The 15,000-nt window shown below is 36.5% G+C and overlaps 1 pseudogene; it reads right to left on the bottom strand.

Moving 5' to 3' along the window:
• Positions 1-2,381: 2,381 nt before the first annotated feature.
• LOC115230838 lies at positions 2,382-2,481 on the bottom strand (annotated as a pseudogene).
• Between the last annotated feature and the right edge of the window lie 12,519 nt (positions 2,482-15,000).

The following is a 15,000-nucleotide window of genomic DNA, read 5'->3' on the forward strand; positions in this document are numbered from 1 at the left end:
TCTATCTATCTATCTATCTATCTATCTATCTATCTATCTATCTATCTATCTATCTATCTATCTATCTATCAGGTCATTAATAATGAAATGTCTGATTTTGAACTGAAAGTTTATTTTACTTTATCTCAACAAAAAGCATTGCAGTTAATCAAAGTATGCACCTAAATTATCAACACAATTTTGCCATTTTATCGGTAGCTTATTTATGCTGGCAGCGAAGAATTCTGGAGAAGAAGAGGTGATGAAATCATGAAAGCCTGTTTTGCATCTTCTTCAGATTTGAAGTTTTTTCCTTGCAAAAAGTTGTCTAATGTCTGGTAAACTTGATAGTCAGTTGGTGCAAGGTCTGGTGAATATGGTGGATGACAGAGTACTTCCAAGTTCAGTTCCTGTAAGTTGAGTAGCGTCCTTATGCAACATGTAGTCGAGCATTGTCTTGCAAGAGAATCGACCTGTCTCTGTTGACCAATCTCGGTTGTTTAATAGCAAGTTCACTCATCATTTCATCCAATTGGTTGATGTATACATCCGCTGTAATTGACTTACCAGGTCTCATGAATCTGTAGTGGATGACACCAGTACTGGACCACCAAACAGACACCATTAGCTTTTTTTTTTGTAAATATTCTTTTTTGGATTGTGTTTTGGCATTTCGTCTCTATCCAGCCACCGTGCAGAACACTCACTGTTATTGAAAAGAATTCATTTTTCATCACAAGTAACAATACGATGCAAAAATGGTTCGCTTTTATGCTGTGACAGTAAAAAACAGCAAATTTCAAGACGACGTGTCATTTGATGCTTGTTCAGTTCGTGTGGTATCCACTTTTCCAGCTTCTTTTCGTTGCTGATTTGTTTCAGATGGTCCGATACAGTTGGAATCGAAACATCAAACCTTGCTGCTAACTCACGCGTAGTTTGAGATGTATCCGCTTCCACTACAGTTTCCAGCCCATCACTATCCACCTTGGTCTCAGGTCCACCACGGGGCTGATTTTCGAGAGTAAAGTCGCCAGACCGGAACTCCTCAAACCATCGACGTACAGTGCGCTCATTCGCCACATCTTCGCCAAACACCTCATTGATGTTTCGAGCTGTCTGGGATGCAATGATTCCACGACGGAACTCATATTCATAAACAACAGGAATTTTGGATCTATCCATGGGGCTACAAATATTAATTTACAAAACCCACAATATAATCAGACTCCACGAATTGCATTTCGAAAAGTGATGATGTTACTCTTCAATGTTGTGAAACAAAGAATTGTCCGGATAAAATATTTTTAATGACTGTCAAACTTGGTGCATAAGAAATCGGCCATTTCATTCTTAATGATCTGATATAATATATATATATATATATAATATATATATATATATATAGATATATATATATATATATATATATATATATATATATATTTATATATGGACCGATGGATAGATAGGCTGATATTCAAATATATATATACTAGCACTGTCGCCCGGCGTTGCTCGGGTTTGTAAGGGAAATAACTATATAAGCATTTTTAGAGATTTATAGCCAAAATATAGCAAAAAAATGCATTAAAATGGAAAAAAATGATGGTAAATGTTTTAAAAATCGTTGACTCATCGTAGACATTTTTAGAGAGTTACTTCCCTTATATAATAGCGAAAAAATGCATTAAAATGGAAAAAAATGATGGTAAATTTTTTAAAAATCGTTGACTCATCGTAGACATTTTTAGAGATTTACTTCCCTTATATAATAGCGAAAAAATGCATTAAAATGGAAAAAAATGATGGTATTATTTTTTTAAAAATCGTAGACTCCTCGTAGAACGCGCGCTAATACCCAGAAGGGCTCGATATGAATCACGACTATAAGATACCCGGTTTTGGTTAAACTGCACCGAAAAATGTGGGAGTAGTTAGGAATCTAAATCGTAAGAGACAGACACACAACTTCACTTTTATATATAAAGATATATATATATATATAATATATGCACACACACACACACACACACACACACACACACACAACACACACACACACATATATATATATATATATCTGTCTGTCTGTCTGTCTGCTTGTCTATAACTATCTCTGTCTATCCATTCGTCTCTATATATTTATACATATACATTCGCATATAAACTACATTGTATTATACTGTATTATATTATTTTCAGCACACACAGATACGCATACACACGCACACACACACTCACACACACACACACACACACACACACACACACACACACACACACACACACACACACACACACACACTTAAACGGAATTTGAACCCAGAACGTAGCGACAGACAAATACCGCTAAGCATTTCACCCGGCGTGCTAGCGATTCTGCCAGCTCGCCGCCTTTTGAAAAATACGAACGCTTCACTAATTTGCGCGTCATCGTTGCGCAGGGGCCATGCTAATCTCTGTATCGTTTCAGTTTTAGAATTTGTACCGCCGTAGCTCGAATATTAGAGGAAGGGCATGGGTGGAGTGGCACAACTTACTGTTATCAGCGTAGTGTTTTTGTATAAACAAAACGTTTAAACCATGCCTTGCCAATGCGGCACAACCCGGTCTTGTGCATTCATGGCGATGCGCTGAAACAGCAATGCATTAAAGTCCATGGAAAGAGAATCAACACCAAGTCGTACAAGCGAAGACAGTGCTCAAGCATGGCCGCAATGAGTTATGACCAAAATAAACACAAACTAAACTAAAGAACTAAAAAAACAAAAATAGATATCATAGGCGTAGGAGTGGCTGTGTGGTAAGTAGCTTGCTAACCAACCACATGGTTCCGGGTTCAGTCCCGCTGCGTGGCATCTTGGGCAAGTGTCTTCTGCTATAGCCCCGGGCCGACCAATGCCTTATGAGTGGATTTGGTAGACGGAAACTGAAAGAAGCCTGTCGTATATATGTATATATATATGCGTGTGTGTGTTTGTGTGTTTGTGTGTCTGTGTTTGTCCCCCTAGCATTTTTTGACAAGCGATGCTGGTGTGTTTACGTCCCCGTCACTTAGCGGTTCGGCAAAAGAGACCGATAGAATAAGTACTGGGCTTACAAAAGAATAAGTCCCGGGGTCGATTTGCTCGACTAAAGGCGGTGCTCCAGCATGGCCGCAGTCAAATGGCTGAAACAAGTAAAAGAGTAAAAGAGAGTAAAGAGTATCTCAGACATGCGCATACGTTATCTCTTACTTTTTAACGATACACAGAAATTTGGAACTATATTTGGGAACTAAAAATTCAATATTTTCCATAAGTTTATTTCTAAGATTCCCAATCTTCTACAGACACCCTTCAAAATGTTTACTTCCTTATTGCAGTTCCACAGTTTATCTGATATTTCTTAATTCTTCTTAATATGAAAGATTTACTTTCAAAAAAATTCAACGATTTTTATTCGAAGTTTCCATATAATTTTTCTTTTCTTAAAAAATACTTTTTCACTTTATTTCTTATACGCGATAACTGTGATAGAATTCTGCATGCTCCATTATCGTTATCATCATCATCATCATCATCATCATCATCATTATTATTATTATTATTATTATTATTATTATTATTATTATTATTATTATTGTTGTTGTTGTTGTTATTATTATCATCATTATCATCACCATCATTACAATCATTATTATTTCTGGTTGTAATAGTAGTCGCAGCAGATTGTTCGAAAGTTTAACATTTAAAAATGTTAAATTCTGTTAAATGTTAAAATATTGTTAAATGTTAAACTTTCGAACCACTCCTCCTCCTCCTCCTCCTCCTCCTACTGCTACTACTACTACTACTACTACTGTTTGCTGCTGCTTGCGACTTATATTGCATTTTTCCATATAATATTATTAAAAAAAAAGAGAAAAAGAAATACCAAAGAAAATGTAAAAGCGCACAAATACAATGTGAAAGTTTAAAAAACTGGAATCTTTCTCAATTTATTAAAAAACGAATTAAGAAATCTTTTAAAACATGTAAAACTCCACTGAGGAGGTAAAAATCCAGAAACACGTGTGTAGATGCTCGATATAAGTTTTAAATAAAGTCTGTGTACTGGAGCAGGTGTAGCTGTGTTGTAAGAAGTTTGCATCCTAACCACGTGGTTCCGTCCCAATGCGTGACACGTTAGGGCAAGTGTCTTCTGCTATAGCCTCGGGTCAACCACAACCTCGTGAGAGGATTTGGTCGATGGTAAACTGACAGAAGATCCCCCACAACATGTATAGCTATATGAAAATATACATAATTACATACATTGTTTTGGTAGCCGTGTGGTTAAAGGTGTATATAAATAATGACATATATATATAGGAAGAGGTTTCAATCTCTACCAGGAAGCATATACGGGTCTTGTTAAATATTTTCATTTCATAGGCTCACTTAAGGCTGTGTCACTAAGAAGCTCGCTTTGGGTTCAGTCCCATTGTGTGGCACATTTGGCGAGCAGGTGTCTTCTGATGTGGCCCCCGGGCCGACCAATGCCTATTTAGTAATTCTGGTCGACGGAAAGTTTGTGGAAACTCGACATGTGTATACACATAGTCACATGTGTGCCTGTATTCGTGTTTGTCGCATCCCCACTGCCTGATAACCGGTGTTGGTTTGTTTACGTCACCGTAACGCAGCAGTCTGCAAGCTCATCGTATACACACACACACACACACACACATACAGACACACTCACTCACATATATGTGAGCGTGTGTGTGTGTATGTGTGTGTGTGTGCTTTTTTTCCTTTCACCGCTTGACAACTTATCCCGGTGTGTTTACGTTCCTCTAACTTAGCGGTTCGGCAAAGGAACATAAGTACCCGACTTAAAAATATTATTTTTAAAGTACTAGAGTCGATTCATTCAGCTAAAAATTCTTCAAGGCGGTACTCCAGCATGGCCGCAGTCTTATGACTGAAACAAGTAAAAGATTAAATGTTTGTTTGCGAGGAGCTGAATCGAACTGTTGCTGCCATTGGTACCAGTATTTCACAGACACGATCACGGAGGAATAAAAAGCAAATTGACCTTGTTAGAGATCGAACTCAAAACATGGAGAGACAAGTAAATATATTTCTTTACTACCCACAAGGGGCTAAACACAGAGGGGACAAACAAGGACAGAACAAACGGATTAAGTCGATTACATCGACCCCAGTGCGTAACTGGTACTTAATTTATCGACCCCGAAAGGATGAAAAGCAAAGTCGACCTCGGCGGAATTTGAACTCAGAACGTAACGGCAGACGAAATACGGCTACGCATTTCGCCCGGCGTGCTAACGATTCTGCCAGCTCGCCGCCTTTTGAGACAAGTAAATATACCACATGTCGGACACTCTGCCGGTTCTGTCATCCATCGCCATTGGTAATAACAGCAGAGATGACGAGAAATCACGAAATTGCTACGAGAATCTCGTTTGTTTCTCTCCAACCTTCAGGGCTGTGTGATGTTTATGAGGATAGAACGTGAGAAACAGTTGGCTTGTCACACGGGCGTGTTTCTATTTTATTCTTACCTCATCCACCTCCACCACTACCACGACAACAACAACAGACATGGAATCGGTAAGAATAGAATAGAAGTGTGTGTGTGTGTGTGTATGTGTGTGTGTGTGTGTGTATGTGTGTGTGTGTGTGTGTATGTGTGTGTGTGTGTGTGTGTGTGTGTGTAAGCATACAATCTGTGTTGTGTGTGTATCTCTCTTTTTTTTACTCTTTGACTTGTTTCAGTCATTTGACTGCGGCCATGCTGGAGCACCGCCTTTAGTCGAGCAACTCGACCCCGGGACTTATTCTTTTTGTAAGCCCAGTACTTATTCTATCTGCCTCTTTTGCCGAACCGCTAAGTTACGGGGACGTAAACACACCAGCATCGGTTGTCAAGCAATGCTAGGGGCACAAACACAGACACACAAACACACATACATACACACATATATATATATATATACATATATACGACAGGCTTCTTTCAGTTTCCGTCTACCAAATCCACTCACAAGGCATTGGTCGGCCCGGGGCTATAGCAGAAGACACTTGCCCAAGATGCCACGCAGTAGGACTGAACCCGGAACCATGTGGTTGGTTAGCAAGCTACTTACCACACAGCCACTAGATTGAATGCGCGTTGAGTAAACAACGTATGATTATCCACACACATGCACACACACTCACACACATACCTATCAGCAGAGAGTTACATAATAGAAATATATTCCGTTTTTGTATGCATATTCAGTTTGTGTGATGAAAGTGATTGCGTTTTCCGTTAGAAGGGGCCTAGACCTGAAATAATCCAGGAGAAGAGAGAGACATTGTCATTGGAGAGGCTCTGAAGGACTTTGACGAACATGGATGATTGATTCACTGACTGATTGATCAAACGATTTAATCAATCAATCAAATGGGAAAATGCCCAAGCAATTCGTGTATACATGCACTGTAATATATATATATATATATATATATATATAATTTCAACAATTGAGGGTAAAATTAATTAATTAATTAATCAATTTCACCAAGTATTCAGTATGCAAAGGGACCATTTAAGGCAAATTCAAATTATTACATTATATAAAAGGGCTTAGTAAAATAAATTACTTTGCCGCATACTGAACTCGTTAGAAATAGCAGCTAAAAAAAACTATTTCTAACACTGGTGGAAAGGGGAGAACAGAAACTTTTCTCTTGCATATTTGAGTTAGCTAGCACTGTTAGTTGGGAGCAGATCTTCAGAGGCGATAACAAGCCGAAAGGGTATGCTCCCATTTTCAGTGTTTTCAAACTCAAACAAGGGCATTCTGAGCTGATGAGAGAAGGGTCGAATTTGGCTAATCTTGAAACGTACGTACTCAAATAACCTTTGCATTGATTTTTAATGTCTCCACCCTCATACTTTCTTGGGTTGATTGAGCAAGCACTATATGAGAGAGGTTTTCTTTAAGTGTTAGAAATAGTTTTTTTTAGCTGCTATTTCTAACGAGTTCAGTATGCGGCAAAGTAATTTATTTTACTAAGCCCTTTTAATATATGTAATAATTTGAATTTGCCTTAATGGTCCCTTTGCATACTGAATACTTGGTGAAATTGATTATTAATTAATTAATTTTACCCTCAATTGTTGAAATTATAATTCATCTCTCTCTATACTTATTTGTCTTGGATTTTACCGAAAAAAAGATAGTGTTTGCTGATTTTAACCCACGCTGGTGGAAAGGGGAGAACAGAAACTTTTCTCTTGCATATTTGAGTTAGCTAGCACTGTTAGTTGGGAGCAGATCTTCAGAGGCGATAACAAGCCGAAAGGGTATGCTCCATTTTCAGTGTTTTCAAACTCAAACAAGGCATTCTGAGCTGATGAGAGAAGGGTCGAATTTGGCTAATCTTGAAACGTACGTACTCAAATAACCTTTGCATTTGATTTTTAATGTCTCTACCCTCATACTTTCTGGGTTGAATTGAGCAAGCACTATATGAGAGAGGTTTTCTTTAAGTGTTAGAAATAGTTTTTTTTAGCTGCTATTTCTAACGAGTTCAGGATGCGGCAAAGTCATTTTATTTTACTAAGCCCTTTTATATAATGTGAATTTGAATTTGCCTAAATGGTCCCTTTGCAATACTGAATACTTGGTGAAATTGATTAATTAATTAATTAATTTTACCTCAATTGTTGAAATTATAATTCATCTCTCTCTACTTATTTGTCTTGGATTTTAACCGAAAAAAAGATAGTGTTTGCTGATTTTAACCCACGCTGGTGGAAAGGGGAGAACAAACTTTTCTCTTGCATATTTGAGTTAGCTAGCACTGTAGTTGGGAGCAGATCTTCAGAGGCGATAACAAGCCGAAAGGGTATGCTCCCATTTTCAGTGTTTTCAAACTCAAACAGGGCATTCTGAGCTGATGAGAGAAGGGTCGAATTTGGCTAATCTTGAAAGTACGTACTCAAATAACCTTTGCATTTGATTTTTAATGTCTCTACCCTCATACTTTCTTGGGTTGAATTGAGCAAGCACTATATGAGAGAGGTTTTCTTTAAGTGTTAGAAATAGTTTTTTTTAGCTGCTATTTCTAACGAGTTCAGTATGCGGCAAAGTAATTTATTTTACTAGCCCTTTTATATAAAGATATCTATATATAATATCAGTATATGAAAGAATGGAGTTGAACGACTTTTCCTTTATTTTCGACATATGATGTGAATTTACTACCCAGGTATCGGTTATCTTTCGAATTATCCTTATAATATAATTCATTCAACTACTCAAATATATATATATATATATAATATTATATATATATATATATGTATATATATATATATATACATATACCGGAGTAAGCACATAAATGTGAAACAAGGTGGAAAAGAGAGTACTCAAATACCAGAGGTAGAGTAATATGCTTTATTTAAAAGCAGCAGAAATATAACAAAAGCTGTCACTCAGAGTTTCACGTTCCCGTTTGTCGGACAGGAACATATACTTATATATATATATATATATATTACAGTGCATATATACACGAATTGCTTGGGCATTTTCCCATTTGATTGATTAATCGTTTGATCAATCAGTCAGTGAATCAATCATCCATGTTCGTCAAAGTCCTCCAGAGCCTCTCCAATGACAATGTCTCTCTCTTCTCCTGGATTATTTCAGGTCTAAGTCCCTTCTAAGGTAAAACGCAATCACTTTCAACATATAACAAGCTGTTACTCGGAGTTCTGCTTGTTATATTTCGGCTGCTTTTAAATAAAGTATATATATATATATATATATATATCAAAGAAAATGAGGTAGTCAGAAATCTGGATGGTTGTACATTTACAGATTTTCCTTAATATGTCACATGTTTTTATAAATCATATATTAAAGCTTGCAATGATTTATGAAGACATGTAACATATTAATAAAAATCTGTAAATGTACAACCTTCCAGATTTCTGAGTACTTCATTTCTTCAAATATATAATACCTGTACATCACCTCCAAACCTTCTAATATATATATATATATATAGTCGCCATGATAGATCGTTAGCCACTACACACATTTTTTCTCTTCTTGTTTTTTTTTCTGTGTCCCTTTCTGTAGAAGAGCGTAGGCTCGAAACCTAAAAGAGATTTTCAATTCTTGAGCGTTATACTAATACATCTGTTGTACACCACCTGTCTTCGTCTTTTGTTTTTTTCGTAAACTCTCCCTATTTATATATATATATAACGGGAAGCTTTATGAAAATAAACAAAAGACGAAGGCAGGTGGAATACAAACAAACAATTGTATTAGTATGGCGCTGAGGAATAGAAATAAAACAAGTCTTTTACGTTTCGAGCCTACGCTCTTCAACAGAAAGATACACAGAAAAGAAACACGGAGAGAAAAAAAATGCGTGTAGAGGCTAGCGAATCAACATGGCGATATATATATATGCTGTGTTTCCTTTTATTATGCCGGTCGATTATTCCTCAATAGAATCAAAATCCCTTGGCCGATTTTCTTAAAATGTTTACAGGATATATGTAGGATTATGTATCCCATGTCACGTGTACTTTTCGTCTAAATTGGTGTACAACATTTAAAGCGGAAATGAAGGAAAACGCATTTAGAGGCTGTTGTTTCTTTTTATCGTGCAAGTTAAAACAAGATACTGCTTTCCCTCTTGTTATGTGGAGTTTGAAATGTTTTTTTTTCTTAATTTCAGATATAAGAACCATAGAAATGGATCGATACAAAGATATAACATGAAAAGAGAAGAAAGAGATAGTGAGACTACTAGGGGAAGGGCAGACAGCAATTGTAATTTCTAAGGAGCTAAATAGAAATCACAGAACAATAAAAAAAATCATGGATAAAACATCGGGAAAGTAAGGAAGAAAACGGGTTTCTAGAACATCACAAATAGAAATAAGAGAAAACTCAAAGGAATTATTTGTAAGAAAAGTGGGTTAACCAGCAAAGAAATCTTTGAAGAAGCAGGAATCTCTAACAAAGGAAAAAAAACGTTGAACAATTCTAAAAGAAATAGGCAAAGTCTAATTTCGCACAATTGCTTCGTTTAAATAAAGTAGACAAAGAATACAGAATGAGATGAGCAAAAAGATATTAGAAGACAGAGTTTACAAACGTAATTTTTACTGACGAATGCAGGGCAAGACTTAATGGATAGGCAAAAGCGGCTGGGTGTTACATGGAAGAAGTCAACCAACACGATTAAGAAGACAGCAGGGTGGTGGAGGAATCATGTTTTGGGCTGGTATAGTTGGAGGAGGGAGGCGCCATGGCCCAGTGGTTAGGGCAGCGGACTCGCGGTCATAGGATCGCGGTTTAGATTCCCAGACCGGGCGTTGTGAGTGTTTATTGAACGAAAACACCTAAAGCTCCACGCGGCTCCGGCAGGGGATGGTGGTGATCCCTGCTGTACTCTTTCACCACAACTTTCTCTCACTCTTACTTCCTGTTTCTGTTGTACCTGTATTTCAAGGGGCCGGCCTTGTCACTCTCTGTGTCACGCTGAATATCCCCGAGAACTACGTTAAGGGTACACGTGTCTGTGGAGTACTCAGCCACTTACACGTTAATTTCACGAGCAGGCTGTTCCGTTGATTCGGATCAACCGGAACCCTCATCGTCGTAACCGACGGAGTGCTTCCAGTATAGTTGGAGGAGACATAGGTCCATTTAAGGTTGCTGAAAATTATTGTAAGTTTCTGAGATAACGACTTCTTCCGTTGGTACAAGTCAACATCGCGAAGTTTCAAGTTAAAGACCGTATTTATGCAATGGAAAATCCCCTTCACACTCTGCCAAACTCACTATTAACCATTTAGCAAAGAAAGGTTTCAAAGAACATAACATAATGGACTGGCCCTAAATCGAATAAAGAATTTGTGGTCAATTACTAAAAAAGATGTATATTCTAATGATAAGCAATATCCAAACAAGGATTTACTATGGGAAGCAATAAAAACTACTGCAAGTAATATTGAAAGTGAGATTGATGAGAAATTGACAAAATCAGTTGATGAGAAAATATTTAAAGTTATAACAGGTGGAAGGAGGTTATATAGAAATATGAAATATAGACATAATTAATTGTAGATATAATTGTATGGTGGAAGATAGACGTATATGTTAATGGTCTGGTTATGTATCGTTCTATGTGTAAATCACATGTAGTTTATATAATAAAAGGGAAACACCCTATAAACGTGTTTGTTTTCATTTCCGCTTTCAATGGCATACATAATCCTACATATCCGGAAAAAGTTTCAAGAAATCGAACAAAGAGTTTTGGATTTTATTGAGCAAAGATTGAGCTACATAATAAAAGGAAACATAGTGTATGTATATATATATATATATATATATATATAATATATATATGTATGTATGTATGCATGTATGTATGCGATATAATATATATATATATATATAACATACATATATACATATACATATATATATATATATTTATATTTATATATATATATATTTATATATATATATATATTTATATTTATATTATATATATATAATATATATATATATTATATATATATATTTATATATATATATATATATGTATATATGTATATATGTATATATATATGTATAATATATATATATATATATATATATATATATCTATATATATATACACATATATATACATATATATATACATATATACATATATACATATATATATATAATACATATATATATATATATAATTATATATAATATATATATATATTATATATAATATATATATATATAATATATATATATATATAAATATAAATATATATATATATAATATATATATATATATAAATATAAATATATATATATATATGTATATGTATATATGTATGTTATATATATATATATTATATCGCATACATACATGCATACATACATACATACATATATATATATATTTATGTATATGTCTGTACATACATATGCATGTACGGGGGTGTGATAGCTAAATTGTCGCAATTCTATATTTCTACTTCCCGCACGCGCATTGTTTGTTTTGGGTTTTGTCGACTACACAGTGTAGTAGGGTCAGTTGTGCACCGTCTCTGAGAAAAGCAGCACCATGACGCGATTCACTCTGCCAGGAATTTGGAAACGACATGCTATACTGATTGTCATTCGTGCCGCAAACTCCAATACGAACATTTCAGAATGTTTGAGTGTCAATCTGAGGACAGTGCAGCAGATTCAGAAAGAGTTGGAAGAGTCTAATGGTGATTACGAAGGTACAGCAGCTCGCAAACTCACTCTGATTGTTCTGATAAGAAAAGAACTGAATTTGTTGATGAGATCCAGGCCATGATTGACAGCGATCCTGCCATATCAATCAGGTCCATCGCCAGGGACACGGGAGTGTCTGAGTTTCTTATTATGCAGCAAGTGCATGAAGACATTCGGTATTCCTCATACGAAATGAGAAAGGGCCAATTTTTATCCCAAGCCATCAACGACAAGAGGAAAGACCGCGCTACGAAGCTTTTGAACAAATTCAAGCATCTCTTCCAACTGAACATGCTTTGGTATATCTCAGACGAGAAACAATTCGGCCAAGATGAGATGGTGAATACACAGAACCACCCTTGGTTTGCCATCTCACCGAAACCTGTTCTTAGAATAATAAAGATCAAACATCCAGTCGACATTATGTTGTCTGAAGTAATTACTAGTCATGGCAATGTTATGCTTCCATTCATCTTCCCACATGGACTCACACTCAACACGGAGGCCTGTATCAAGTGCCTGAAGGAGGCAGTGCTGCCCTGGGTTAATCGGGTGGCTGCTGGACAACCCCAATGTCAGACAACAGGACTCTGCACCATGCGACACAAGCAGGAGAACCCAGTCATGGATGTCAAGACAATTTCTGTGACCACATCACCCCTAGCATCTGGCGACCTAACTCCCCAGACTGCAACCTCCTTGATTATTAAGTGTGGGGCTCATTTGAGCTAGAAGCCAACAAAACTCCTTGTAACACCAAAGATGAACTGAAGCCAAGGATTATCAGAATTCACCAACTTAAACAAGAAGACCGACCAGAAAAGTTGCAGGAGATTCCAAAGTCTTCTGGAGGCCGCGGTTGAGGCCGATGGTGATTTTATTGAATAAATTTACTCTTTAGTATTTCAAGATATTTTTATGTAATTTTGGTGAATATTTCTCTTAAAACGAGACGTCAGTGTTATTTTCATTTTTGCGTAATTTAGACGACAGTTTCTTCACCCTGTGTATATACATATGTATATGAGTGGGATGGGCGACTCGACCGGAAGAAAATTTTAATTGGGCCCCACCAGCAAGGTCATGCGCTGTTTATGTTGATATGAGATCACCATGTCACCGTGTCATGCACATACGATTGTGATCCATGTGCCTAGTGTACCCTTATTAGACAAGTAGACATGATGGATATATTGGGCTTTGTATATTTGTACCCCAGTGTCAATTTGATGGCATGCACTGCTCCCTCACTCATACATACATACATACATACATACAAGCATACAAACATACATACATGCATACATACATACAAGCATACAAACATACATACATACTTACATACATACATATATACATACTTACATACATACATGAATATATACATACTTACATACATACATACATACATACATACATACATACATACATGCATATATACATAATTACATACATACTTACATACATACATACATGCATACCTACATACATACATAGACACACACACATGCATACATATAAACATGCATACAACATACATACATACAACATACATACATACATACATACATACATACATACATACATACATACATACATAATTGCATCGGGGTAATATTTTATACAATTAGACAAAATTATATGTAAGGATTGTATAATAATATCCGCGAATATTTTTATAAATTCATTATTGTGTATGAATCGAAACAATTCGTAGGATTAGCATTTGCGTTTCTATTCATATGACATTACTTTATATTTACTGTAATATAGTATTATGTTAATAAATTATATTTAAAATATGTCTATCGTAAATCTCCATTTGCTTGTAAATTTTATATATCCATATATATATATATATATATATATATATATATAGGGAAAATTCACAAAAAAAGACAATAGACGAACACAGGTGTGTAAACATAAAACAGGTGTATTAGTTTAACGCTCGGGAAGTGAGAAAGTCTTTTACGTTTCGATCCTACGCTCTTCGAGAGAAAGATACACAGAAAAAACAAGGAGAGAAAATAAAAAAAAAGAGTTTTAGTGGTTAGCGATCTATCATGGCGAATGCCGGACAGAGGGCTCACACAGGAGAGCTAGGAAGAAGGGGAGATAATAAAGTAGTGGTGATCTCGAAACGAAGGTGCGCGTGCATTGATATGTGAGAGCGTGTATGTGCGTGTGGATGGGGCTAGTGACCTTGACGTGTGCGTGTGTGCATGTGTGTATGGATGATGGTGTGGGTGCTGGGAAGTGGTTAGTGCTAGAGTGTGTGGTGTGGTGTGGTATGGTGGTGTGTAGTGAGGTGTTGTGTAGTGTGGTGGTGTGTGTTTTGGTGTGGTTGTGTTGGTGTGTGGGGGAGGCGAGAGTGGGGGAAGCAAGTTTGGAGTGTGGGTTGGGGTGAAGTTGGGAGTAAGCATAGGGTATGTGGGAGTGGGGTGTAAGGGATGGGGTGGGATAGGATGGATGTATAGAGATGGTGGGGTTGGAATGTGTACGGGTGGCGTAACGAGGGAAGGTAGTGCGCCTGACCCTTTGCATGATCCACAAGGCTGTTGGTGGGGCGAGAAAGGTAATCACAAAGATCAGGAAACAGCGAGTAAGCTTCCCGTAATTAGACTGGAATAAAGGAAGCCAAGGTAGGATTTGAACTCAAAACATAAAGATGCCAAATAAATTCCTCCAAAGCATCTGACCCGACGCTT

This window comes from Octopus sinensis, unplaced genomic scaffold (assembly GCF_006345805.1).
Source record: "Octopus sinensis unplaced genomic scaffold, ASM634580v1 Contig16515, whole genome shotgun sequence".
Taxonomy (NCBI): domain Eukaryota; kingdom Metazoa; phylum Mollusca; class Cephalopoda; order Octopoda; family Octopodidae; genus Octopus; species Octopus sinensis.